Source organism: Echiichthys vipera, assembly GCF_963691815.1.
Source record: "Echiichthys vipera genome assembly, chromosome: 21".
Taxonomy (NCBI): Eukaryota; Metazoa; Chordata; class Actinopteri; order Perciformes; family Trachinidae; genus Echiichthys; species Echiichthys vipera.
Window position 1 is genome coordinate 21,393,434 of NC_139846.1, and position 12,797 is coordinate 21,406,230.

The window sequence follows — 12,797 nt, forward strand, 5'->3', positions numbered from 1 at the left end:
CCATCCTTGTTTGGTGTGAACCTCTGGCCTTGTATCCATGTAAGTCAGTTCAACTAGTAATAGAGCTGTAATTGAGTTCCCTCATATTTGATATTCTGTCAATCTAATTTAAACCTAAATGATTGTCTTGTAACCCACTCTTGTTATTTTCAAAAACACACCGCCCTGTGTACAGGCCCTAAAGAAAGCTGGAGACAGGGACCCCTCACCCTGGAAGAGAAAACTCTTCTCACCACAGGGGTTGCTTTCATCCTTGCATCAAGCTGCTGTGGCAATAAGCACGAGGGTGGAAAACAGACCAGCAGCAGGGGCACCGCCGCCCCGTAAAAACAAAATGGAAGGATGAGTGACTTCACTCATCATCCCACCACCCATAATTCCCCTTGTTCACTGTGCTTCCGTCCCGTGTGGCACATCTCTGGCTGCACGCCGCCTCTCCTTCTCAGATTCCGCGGCCCTGTCGTCATTCGGTGTGTCAGGACGCCCGGCCGGATCTCACTCATGCTACCACTACAACATGGAAGCAAATACCCATGTACTCTGCAGCCATCGGCTTCTATAATAAACTAATCACTTTGTATCAACATGGGATGGGTGTAAGCTTTCCACATGCCTCAAACTCTTTCATGGACTAGACACATGCTTCTGCTGCAGTGCTTTGCTCACAGGGAAAGAAAAAAAGAGCCACATTAATAAACTCCCTTCTGGGTGAGATGATTGGCATGTATAGAAACAAATTCATTATTTTGTATAAATAATCTGGCCCCTGTGTTGTAATTGCGCTGCTTATTTTTCTTTGCCAAGCTGATCTCGATTCTTGGGGTTGGACCAGAGAATTTGTTAGAAACCACCAAGTCTAAAGACCTCAATTTCACTGACTTTGAAGAGACAAGGAAGTCTAGAAGGCCCGGGAAGATCCGCTGTTTCTTTATAGAAGCTGTTTTTACACTAGGCCGGGCCTTTAGTTTAGGGACAAAGTTCAGAGGATGAACTTTTTGGCACTTTCTTTAGGTCTTGCAGGGTCTTGTAGCTTGAGCTTAACCTTATTACAGGTCCACACCACTGTGTTTTTTTGCTGACCGTTTGCTGTCCTTTGTGCCTCAGATGTAACCCGAGTTTGGGGTTTATTACGGCAAACCACAGGAAGCTCTGACTCTTTGACTGTATAGTGGACAATTGAATTTGAAAACACAAAGCCGACCTCTACCTCTCCCACCCTCCTACCAGCGGGCTAAAGTCAAATAAAGCTCTCTCCAAGGAAATCATACCCAGGTCACACAAACACCAGACACTCTACGTGTAAGTGGGTTTCATTTAATTCAGACTGTGTATCCACTCTCCACTTTGCCACAGGATTCCCTTTCAATCAGATTATGTGGAATAACAGAGGCGTGACAAGTGTTTTGTAATCACATAGCTCGCAAGAGTCATTTAGCAGGGTTCATGCGCAGGTACTTCTGTCTGTCTAATGGCCTGAAAAAGGACACTGTTTGATCTCTGAGGACTCGAAGCTACTTAAAGATCAAGACGTGAAGAAACAGGTCTTTAAGTGGAGGTTTGTCAACGGCGTCCTTGTCAGTGTGGCCCCAGTTATGTGCAGAAGAGACATCTTTACGACATACTATGACTTTTTTTGCCATGCTATACTATGATTTTTTTTTTTTTAACTGTAGTCTCTTCTATTTTTCATGAAATCTTTATGACATACTTTACTATGATTTTTTGACAGACTGGGTTTTTATTTTTCATGACTTCTTTAGTACATACTATAGGGGTGACTGTACTATAGGGGGTGACTGTGGTTCAGTGGTCGTCCCCCATTCGAGAGATTGGTAGTTTGATCCCCACCTCCTGAACCCCGACACTGAACCCATGAATGCTCCCCGTGCTGCGCTTAGGTGTGTAAATGTGGTGTGAATGATTAAATTAGATGGTTTGTAGATGTCCACTACTATCAGTGTGAATGGGTGAATGTGACAAATACTGTGAAAGCGCCTTGAGTAGTCTGAAGATTGGAAAGGTGCTACATAAGTGCCACTCCACTTTTATGACATACTGTACTATACTGACTTTTTTTTGTCATACTATGACTGTTCTGATATTCTAGGCTTTGATTTTTTCGACATACAATGACTTTTTGACACACTACATTGTGAGAATGTGTGCAAAACTGGTGACTATGTGCTCTTCGTCACATACATTATGACTGTTTAAGACTTTTCGACATACTATGACTTTTTTGCCATGCTATACAATGATTTCTTTTAATAAACTGTAGTCTTTTTTATTCTTCTTGAATTCTTTATGAAATACTTTACTATGATTTTTGACAGAGTGACTTTACTTTTTCATGACCTCGTTAATACATACTGTACTATGACTAATATACTATGATTTGATTTTTTCGACATACAATGATTTTTTTAAACTATACTATGACTTTTTTTCTACTTACAATTTTACTGTTTTGTTACTCCTTACAACAAAACTAAACTTTGACTTTTTCGACACTACAGCCTATGACTTTTTTCAAAATACTATTGCAGCGCCTTTAGCCTGACCGGAAGAACACAATTTGACATCTACAATCTCTCTAGGTTCAGAAAGCTGGTAATAGTTATTATTCAAATACCATAGCATGAAGTTAACAGTTGACAGTCTGTTGCCACCAGTAGGTCGTATTTTGCATTGTATGAAAATGAAAGATACAGGAAATAAATAAGAAGAGCTCTTTCAAAAAGTTGAAAAATAATAAAATAAGAAAAAGTTCAAAAGAATGTGTCAGAGTTTGGTTTCAGGTCTGTTCTTGTGGTTACTACCCGGGTAGATTTTTGTGTCATGTTCTTATCTGCATCCAGGTGAAGTGGGACGATGTCTTCCTCAGAGTGGATCCCACGGTTGGCCAGACACCGTGCACCGTTACGTCCAAGTCTCTCGTCCTTCCTTTCTCGCCACCGAACTTTCTGATTCAAGTCCTAATCCTGCAAAACCAGTCTACACACAGACTGCAGCACAAATAACAATTAATCTCAATTCAAATCATGACATCCTTTTACTTTCACTCTATATCTTCCATATATAAAGCCAGTTTCAGGATATGCAACATTCAAAGCATTGTAAATCAGCCTGTATATCTTTACAGTACAGGACAAGTATTTTACCATGACAATAACTCTTTTAACCGTAAATTAACTATTAAATGATTATTTTTAACCAACATGAATATTTAAACAACTTCAGTGCAGTATAACACAATATGCACATTACTTTAATCAAAAATATTTTTTCCTATCACAACTGGCATCATATCAACACAAACATGCACCATATACCATCTCTTTCTCTCTTACATGCCACAGTAGTGTCAAGTTAGCTTAACCTGCTACACCATTAGCATTCCCATTACAGGTAATACCTAAGTTAGCTTAGCGGCGCTAGTCGCAATTAGCATTAGCTTCCCGCTAGTTCGGCTAGCGAGCTTTTTACAGTTACTTATCAAACTTCACAATGCTACTGTGCGTGCCACGGTGTGTTTAAAACACAAGGACATATATTGTCTGGTTTTATGAATAATTCACTGAAAGCTATTTTCTCACATCATGCTAATATCAACAGCTAGCCTCGAGGCCTAGCCCCTTAGCATGTAGCATGGCTCTTACCGGAGTTCTCAGAGGCTCAACGTGGTGAAACCGGCTCCTCCTCCTCCTCTCTCACGCACACTCACACGACTTTCCCTTAATAAACAGAAGAGTTATAAAGATGATGCCCGATGATTAATCATTCATTTACGTGGTTTTTAATCATGTTATATACCCAGAGCTGGAGATCACTTCTGACGGTCATGACATTGGGCCCGGGGCCGATGCGCCACCATGCGGTGGGGCTCCGGTACTAACTTGGTGTAGTAACCATGTGGGTCACACTATACTGACTCATTTCAACATACTACACTATGACTTTTTTACATGCTATATTGCCTTTTTATTACCTCTTTGTGAATGACTATACTATGATATGTTTAATACTTTTTCAACATACATACAACTTTGTTTCCTCCCACAGTCCAAAGACATGCACGTGTTAATTGATGACTCTAAAATTGCACGTAGGTGTAAATGGTTGTTTGTCTCTGTTTGTCTCTATGTGCCCTGTGATAGACTGGCGTCCTGTCCAGGGTGAACCCCGCCTCACACCCGATGTCAGCTGGGATCGGCTCCAGCACCCCCCGCGACCCCGACCCCGGGATAAGCGGTTGAAGATGAATGAATGAATGAATACAACTTTGTTTTGTCATTTCAGCCATCTCTGAGGAACTCGGAGTAGAGCCGCTGCTCTACTCCGAGTTTTCTTTAGGGCCTAGAGGCCTCGGGGAAGACCCAGGACCAGGTGGAGAGATTAGATCTCCATACTGGCCTGGGAACGCCTCGGGATCCCCCAGTTAGAGCTGGTTAATGTGGCCCGGGAAAGGGAAGTTTGGGGTCCCCTGCTAAAGCTGCTGCCCCCGCGACCCGACCCCGGATAAGCGGATGGAGATGAGATGAGATGAGATGAGACTATGACTTTTTGTCCACATATTATTCCCCTTTTTTTAGATATAGGCTACTGGACTCTGACTCTTTTATTACTTTTTTTCTGACATAATTAACTAAAACAGGTGAGAGTCGTGACATTTGCCCCTTTTTATAGATCAAATATCTATCCCAAATAAAACCCCAATCATCAGAAAAAATCCACACTTGATTACATCAGCATGATAAAAAAAACCCTGACAGAAATTATCTTTAAGAAACATTTATTTGAAGTGTACTTTAGTTTGGCCCGTCCCCCACCATGGTGTGGTTAAATAGGGAGAATCCTATAGGTTCACATTCCTCAATACAAATGCACCATAAGAAATGAAATACAGATTGTATTTATTTTTAACATATGCAGTGACTGGGTTTTTACTTTTGTAATGAGTTTATTTATTTATTTATTTATTTTATGTTGGAGAAAACTGACACCCTCAGATGCCTCGGACTTGATAACCAGATGTGAATGCATGTGGCCGTTCCTTTATGCCCGCCTGCATGTAATGTATTTGTGACTGTGTCTGTGTGCAGGAGTAGTGGGGTGTAATGGTAGCTGGGGCGGCTATTTTGTCTACAACTCACCACCTCCATTTGCCGCATGGCTCATGTTATTCCCCTGCTGAGCTACAGCTCGTCTCAACGCAAAGCGACACAGAATGTAGAGCTCTCTGCGCCCCTCTTTTTCTTCACATCAGATTTCACAAACACTGTGCCCAGAGAAGGCTTGAGATAAAAGACCAACCCCCACCTCCACCCCACCGCTCCCTTCTGTGGCTGTGAACATATATAGAGTAACAGTGGTGTGAGGGTGAAGCGTCATTCTGCTGCTCCACACTTCCAACCTTGGCCTCTCACTCTCAGAGCGGCTCCTAAAGTCCGTAATGGCGCTGGATGCCCATGCTCGGCGCTGCGCTCAAATATTTACACCCATCCAATCAAGTGGCAGACAGAAGCACATATACATTTCAATGAGGTCATAAGCCATTACCACCTCCACTGTGTGGAGATCAAGGACTAGCTCCTGTCTCCACAATAGACCAGATATATACGTGAAAACTATAGAGGACGTACCTCTGCCGTGTCTTTCCCTTTCTTGTCTGACATGAACACCACTGGAGTCCCTGCTGTGCTGTGAAATGAATATATATGCATGTTCGCTCTCTTGCCTAGAGTTAGATGAAGAAATTGATACCTCTCTCATTTCTGTAGAATAAAAACAAAAGCTACAACCAGCAGCCAGTTAGCCTAGCTTAGCTTCGGACTGGAAAAATAGGGAAACAGCTAGCTTGGCTTTGTCTAAAGGTAACATTATTACCCAACCACCACCTCTAAAGCACTAATTCACATGTTACTTTTTTATCTGTACAAAACTGATGTGTAAAAACAACAACTTGTGGTTTTACAGGGGGTTATGTGCCAGACTAGCTGTTCCCTAATTTCAATCTTTCTACTAAGCTAAGCTAACCAGCTGCTGGCTATAGCCTGACAGACACGAGAGTGGTGTCCACCATTTAACTCTCAGCAAGAAGGCAAATCAGATTATTTCCCAAAATGTTGGTTTTCCTTTAAATCTGATAATTATATCAATATCATACCAATGTGAACGTAGACACAGTGCTAACAGAAAAGGACATGTGGTTCCTTTGATGATAGTTATCTTTTTGTTTATGGTCAATGATCAATAAACCCAAAGGTGCCATGATGTTTGATGATGATGATGATGATAATTTGAGCATTTTGTGACACTGTTGTGACTCACAGGCGGAGCATGAACCTTCTCACTCTGGTATGCTGCATCCAAGTCAAGTTGTTTTCAATGAACCAATGAGCTAGTTCATTCATTCATTCATTCATCTTCAACCGCTTATCCCGGAGTCGGGGTCGCGGGGTGTGCTGGAGCCGATCCCAGCTGACATCGGGCGTGAGGCGGGGTCCACCCTGGACAGGACGGCAGTCTATCACAGGGCACATAGAGACGAACAGAGACAGAGAACCATTCACAGCTACGGGCAATTTTAGAGTCATCAATTAACTTAACACGTGCATGTCTTTGGACTGTGAGAGGAAACCGGAGAAAACCCATGCAGACACGGGGAGAACATGCGAACCTGGAACCTTCTCGCTGTGAGGCGACAGTGCTAACCACTACACCACCGTGTAGCCCACCAATGAGCTAGTTGTTTATTGAATTAGCTTATGGCCTTAACTGTTTTCATGCAGAATATGAACAGGCTTCCAGTCTAATGTCTTGTCATCTAATTTTGTAATGGACTATTTTTGGACGCCTATTAACGTAATGGACACATATCCGCTCCACGCATGCTTTATAGAAAATCCGATGGGGGTAGAGTTGTAGGCGTGTCACAAAGTCGTTTTAAAACGACACGTTCTCACGGTTATGACTCTCGTACGATAATCTTTCTCAAAATACAATCATTTTTAAGTCTCTGCCACGACTGGCAATGATACTCGGTGTACTCCCTCTTGTTTCGGACACATTTTTGTTTCAATACACAAGTTTTGACTGAACTGATTTGTCTCCTTAAATACAAATCAAATGGGCCTTTGGGCTCTCTTTCAGTTGTTGTATCTCACTGGTCTCCATACTAACTCTGGCTCAGCCAAAGTGCCGCGGGTGTAAAAATTATGACAGTTGTCTCAGGTGAATAGTGCAATATTTACTTTCTGTCATGGCAACACTGACAAGTTGCGAAACTAAATGCAACTCCTAAAGTTTTTTGAACTTTAAGTTTTCTTCACATTTGAGTTTGAACTCCGACTTATGGGAACTTTCAGTGTGAATGCAACCTAACTCGCAGTCTCTGCATACCCCTTGTTAGTAATGCTGATTCACAGAATGGCCTCCTCTCCATCCTCCCAGCAGCCCTGAAAAGAAGCCCACAATGGTCACAGCCAGGCGACTCTGAATGAAAAGGATACTGTATGTGACCATATATGTCCTCGTGAGGTGGTCCCACAGCCATCTGCTCCCTAAAATGGTGTAAAGAGTGATGACCGAACCTGGAGGAAGAATTCACAGTGTTGCACAGTGTGTGCTCTGTAGGCAGTGAAAGGACCGTGTTTTCCAAAGGCCTCGGGAGGTCCTGTGCGGTCCTTGCCAAATGGTACTAAAGTCACGCAGTGAGCTATAAAGCACTACTGTACACATCGCTGAGGTCTCCTCCGAGGCAGATGAACCACGGCTGAAGATCAGGCTGCTGTCTCCAGCAAGAGGAAGCCATGCAGAAGTCCACTTTAAAAATTGAAGCAGGTCTTGGAATTGAAGTGTGTGGTTTGGCCGGTGCTCGCGCCCATCTACGAGTGTTAAATACGTACAGGATTTGGAAGGAATTGATTATTTTTTGGATGAAACTTCCCTCCCAAACATTAAAAAGCAACTCTATAAATCCAGAAACCTCAACAGGAAGGCTGCGTAATGATACTGTCACTGGTTCCCTCCGTCTGGTTGTCCTTCCAATGAAAACTTAAACAGTGCTTGTTATGATAAAAAAAAAAAGTATTGGAAATGTAGCCGTTAGCCCATAAATCGTATTTTTTCGCAACACAATTATTTGCAGCTTTTTCACTGTCCTGCATTACTGAGTTACTTTAGACTTATATTTCTCTTACGTTTAGTTCCAGTTTGCATGAAGAATAAGAAAAGTCAGTTTAGAGATGTTAGTGCTGTTTAAATTTTGTAAATTTAATGTGGAATTTTATCATTTGAACCGAATTTCTTTGAATTGCACCGTTCCTCGCCATCACAGAAACGAAAATAGTGCTTTTCAGTATCTTATTTTTCAAATCCAGGTTTGTTGTCAAAGAAGAAAGCATGGGAAAAACAATGAGTATCAGTGAAACCAACTATTTCTATGTGCCTCTCTCTAATTTGTGAGAAAAAACACAACAACTTTATTCATAAGGCACCTTCCATAACATAAAATGGAGCTCAAAGTGCTCTACAAAAGAAACAAATCAGTAACACAGATATTAAAAACAGATACAGTGAAGACACTATAATAGTAAAACCCCAAAATAAATAATAATAAAATAATATAAATGATAAATATGGGATGGTAGTAATAAAAAAAGCACTCAGAAAAGCAGTCAGGCAGGTATGAAGGTGCCAAACCACTCACAGCCTTGAAAACAAGTAATTTAAATCAACCCTCATAATTACAGATAGCGGTGCAGTGATGCTAGTACTGGTGTAACGTATTCTCTGTTTCTGTTAAAATTCTTGCTGCTGATTTTTGACAAGCTGTAGCGGATGAATTATTTAATCAGGTCGTCCAGTGCCGAGTGTATTACAGTGATCAAAGTAAGAAAATACAATGGCATGGGTCAACCTTTTGGTATCTTCTAAAGAGAAGTGGGGTCTGACGTTTGCAATGTTTCTTAAATGGTAAAAGGCAATGTGTGTGCTGTTGTGATTTAACATTCAGCGCAGAGTCAGTGGTAAAATAGAGCCCCTTAAACAGCCTTAGAAGATGTTTTTGAACCTGCAATTTAATACTGATAAAGAGTAACCCATATAAACAACATACTAAAGTTAAAGAAGCAAAACAGTAACTGTAAAAAATAAATAAATGAATAAAGTACATGAGTATTACTGGAAAAGTGTTCCAAAAAATATCAAAAGTAAAGGTATTCAATATGGAAATTGGCTACTTGCGTCTCTATGTGTCCTGTGATAGACTGGCGTCCTGTCCAGTGTGTACCCCGCCTCACGCCCGATGTCAGCTGGGATCGGCTCCAGCCCCCCGCGACCCCGATAGGGACAAGAGGTTGAAGATGAATGAGTGAATTTAATACTGGTAAAGAGTAGGCCATTTAAACAACATACTAAAGTTGAAGTAGCAAAACAGTCACTGTAAAAAAACACAAGTATTACTGGAAAAGTGTTCCAAAGAAATATCAAAAGTAAAGGTATTCAGTATGGAAATTGTCTGCTTTCAGAATAGTGTATTACAGTATATCATGTCACAACTGTAAAGTAAATATACTTGAAATATGCTACACTAATACAGCTGCCCTGCTCATAAGAATAATAAAACTTTTTACTTTACACTTTCTATATTTATCACCAAATCAGAAAAGTCACACAAAGGCTTTGACAGTAAACACGGCATCAGTATTAAGCGCTAACAGCTGACTCAGCTGGTGATCGATAACAGCTGCTTTCCATTATGGTTTACACACTGTGAAAACACAACACTATTCTGATTACAGATGGCTCAAAAATGTGACTAACAGTTCACTCCAACACAATTTAAAAGTGATGACATTTTTTTCAAATTGCAGCCAGTGAATGAAGATAAATTAGTCCTATGGAGGGAGCGTAAATATAGACGGGAGAGTTAAATAATATATCTAAAGCGTGATATTCCAGCAGAGAAATTGAGACAAATAATCATCCCTCCCAACATTAATGGGCTGTAGGCGTTTGATGCAGCAGGGAGTCAAACCAACCCTCCTGATGTCACCCAACAGCTCTATACCCACACTCTCTGGATGGGTTAGATGTCTGATAAATGTCATCCCACTAAAGCAGAATAGCAACAGCGAGTGGAATCGTAACCCGACTTCATCAAACTGCGAATCAGCCGTGACGAGATCGTGAATCCAGACAGTACCACTCCGCGATTTTACACGTAACATGTGTATATATTTATCCGACGAGGGGAGAGGGGGGAAAAAAATAAAAATAAGAGTTCCATAACTAACATCTGGAGGAATGGGCTCCTGCGCTGGCTGAGTGTGCCCATTCGTTTCCAGATTTATGGTAACATTACAGTTTTGGCTCCGGCTGTACGCTTGAGCAATGTGAGACCTATTTATTTGTTGGCCTTCGAAACTGGCTGCCACACTCATGCCACGCTAACTGCCAGGTCTACCTACAGCCATTCACTCGCTCGGTTTCTCCATGTCTCTCCCCCTCCACCTCCGTGTGTGTTTAAATATCACAATATGCTCTTATAAAAATTGTGTGTCCATCTGTGTCTAATACCTTTGAAATACCACTTTGACGTGCTCCGTAATGCCATCCCTTTAAAATATATCTTAGGGGTTTCATTAGGTCTGGACACATGGAGGCCCGCTTTGTGTGGGTTTTTTTCCATATGACTATGAAGGAGATTGGACCCACCACCCGGTCCTTTTCACAAATATACATACACACACGCGCGCTGCTAGGGCAGACATGCGATTGAATCCCGCTCAGTCCATCAACAATATATCTTTGTGTTCCCAAACACAAAGTGTTAACGTGAGAGGACCTTCCATTCTCTCTCCAGACCTCGCTCGCTGCCAAACCACATTCCTCCGGCAGCTGCCATTTCTTACATCTGCTGCATTGACGTGGTTTCACTTGACTGTAGTGAGGAATTTATTTAGCTTTTCTGTGATGAAATATTACACAGAGACACCGGGCCCTGCTCTCCTCTATGTCTTATTTGTGATCCCCCGGCTGTCATTATGTTATGAGTGGTTGTGGCTTCTGTTTGACTGCGCTGTCTGCCTGTTGCTGCTGCTGTTACAGCTCACGACGGCTGGTGGAAATACTCTCTGCCCTCATAAGACTTCCAACAGCGTCCTGATGTGGACGTTGGCTCCGAAATGCTGTGTAAAAGCAGATTGATCAGAGAGACTCCAGAAATGAAACTGCCCAATTTAACCCCGACATGAGCATTTATTGGTGGTTAGGTTAAGTATGTATTTGCACAGCGGTTTTTAATAAAAGCTACGTATTGCTTCAAAATGATAATTATTGGCACACAATTATACAGACATTATAAAGTAGTAACAGGCTTTAAAAACATAAGGTAAAGCTGCTCTTATCTATGTTTTTAATATTGTGAAAAGGGAAACCTTCCCCTCAGCTCTAAGGAGCGCGTCTGCTTCTTTTAGCTCATTGTTTTGGTTTTCCAGCCCGCAACTTTAATATTTTGACTCAGTCTAACCAACTCCTGAAAGGAAATATCAGAATGATAAATGCTCTATTATTCTCAGTGGTGTTATCAGAGCTTTTTCACTGAAGAGACACAAACGGAGCTTTAAGTAGAGTGAGTATTGGACTTTCATAACATTCATCATGTGACCGGGAACACGACTCCAAATGAGTCCCAGTGTCGCTCCGTGTCTGCTGGGTGTGTAAATAGGCAGCCATTTTCCAAGACGTTAGCCATATCAACTGATATGATAGTTAATTGTCAACGCTGTGTTTAGAGTTTCTTGTTCTGCTCCTAATTGACAAGAAAGAAAATATTAATGCAGTATTGATTAATTGCTATTAAAGTAGATGATAATAAGGGGAAGACCCAGTACTAGGTGGAGGGATTAGATCTCCACACTGGCCTGGGAACGCCTCAGGATCCCCCAGTTAGAGCTGGTTAATGTGGCCCGGGAAAGGGAAGTTTGGGGTCCCCTGCTAAAGCTGCTGCCCCCGCGACCCGACCCCGGATAAGTGGATGAAGATGAGATGAGATGAGATGAGATAATAAGGTAAAAGTAGTAAAGAGATTAACCATTGTACCAGTGTACTAGTTGTTTTTATAATTAATTGTTTATACTCCACAAATGCTCCATGGGGAGGTTCAAGTGCTACTGCTTCTGAGGTGAAAGTCCAGCAGTGTCTTTTTAACTGGCCCTGTGAATGTGGAGAGATGATACAGACACTGATGAGGCACTGTCTCTGCAAATTGCACTCCTTTCAAGATTCCACTTTCCTCAACAGCCCAATCCAACAGACTAAAACCATCATTTCAGTGCCTGGTTGAGGGCAAACCCAACACAGAGAGGGCAGTCCTATCTGCTTTGGAGGATGAACTTTGGAGGGCAAAGTGGCTCTGCTGGTGACACCACAGAATACGAAAACAACAATCATGCAATCATGGCATATGGTGCTGCCGTGAGTGTTATTTTGGAATTATGATGCCTCAGCGACTGGAAACACCCAAAGTTCATTCACATGAGCTAAAATAATACGGCAATGAGAGGTTTCCTCCCAATCAAAAATAATACTTTTTTTTTCTGAAATATTTGAAGCATCATGACCATGACCATGACCTTTGTGTGCACACCAAGTCTTCTACAACAGTAGAAGTAGAAGTTGAAGTTTCCCAATATGCTATTAAGGCCTTGACCGGTGGTTCCCAAGCTTTCTGACTTAAAGCGACATCTTCTTGTGACTCCTCATCACAGGTTATAGCTTTATTTGGATAGGGT